Source organism: Bacillus rossius, unplaced genomic scaffold (assembly GCF_032445375.1).
Source record: "Bacillus rossius redtenbacheri isolate Brsri unplaced genomic scaffold, Brsri_v3 Brsri_v3_scf348, whole genome shotgun sequence".
NCBI classification, from domain to species: domain Eukaryota; kingdom Metazoa; phylum Arthropoda; class Insecta; order Phasmatodea; family Bacillidae; genus Bacillus; species Bacillus rossius.
The window spans coordinates 14,441-15,000 of record NW_026962533.1 but is presented as its reverse complement, the minus strand read 5'-3'; positions in this window follow the sequence as shown (position 1 = coordinate 15,000).

The following is a 560-nucleotide window of genomic DNA, read 5'->3' as shown; positions in this document are numbered from 1 at the left end:
CTGCCACCCCCCTGATCTACCAGATAGACAAGAACATGTCTTCTCCGCCAATCTCATCCACCGAAGCTCCGATCATGGCTTCTTCTACCTTTATACTGATATACCCCCACGGAGCAACATGCGGGCAAGGGAACTCTTGCTACCCTTCAGTAAAGCAGGTATCTCTTATAGATGGTGACTGCACCTTGGCCAGGATTGAAGACCGCGACTAACCCCTTTGAAACTTGTCTCTCAGGGAGCTGCGATCCATCAAACATTTCATTGTTAACAGAGGGGAACCATTACTTGGTTAAGACGACCGGACACGCGTTCCCCACCATTTCGCATCCAATCGAATCGCCGCACAAGAGCTCGTTACCTGAGAAAGGTATAGCATTGGCTCGCAGCTTGTGTATTGCAGTTCAGACAGATAGGCCACTTTAGATAGTTCTTCGTGTTCACAGTTAAGACCACGGCTAGACCCATATGGAATTAATTCTTCAAGGAGCAGCGGTACACCAAGCATTTCATTGTGTACTAGAAAGCACCTCTACCATGTAACAAACATACGACCACCAAAT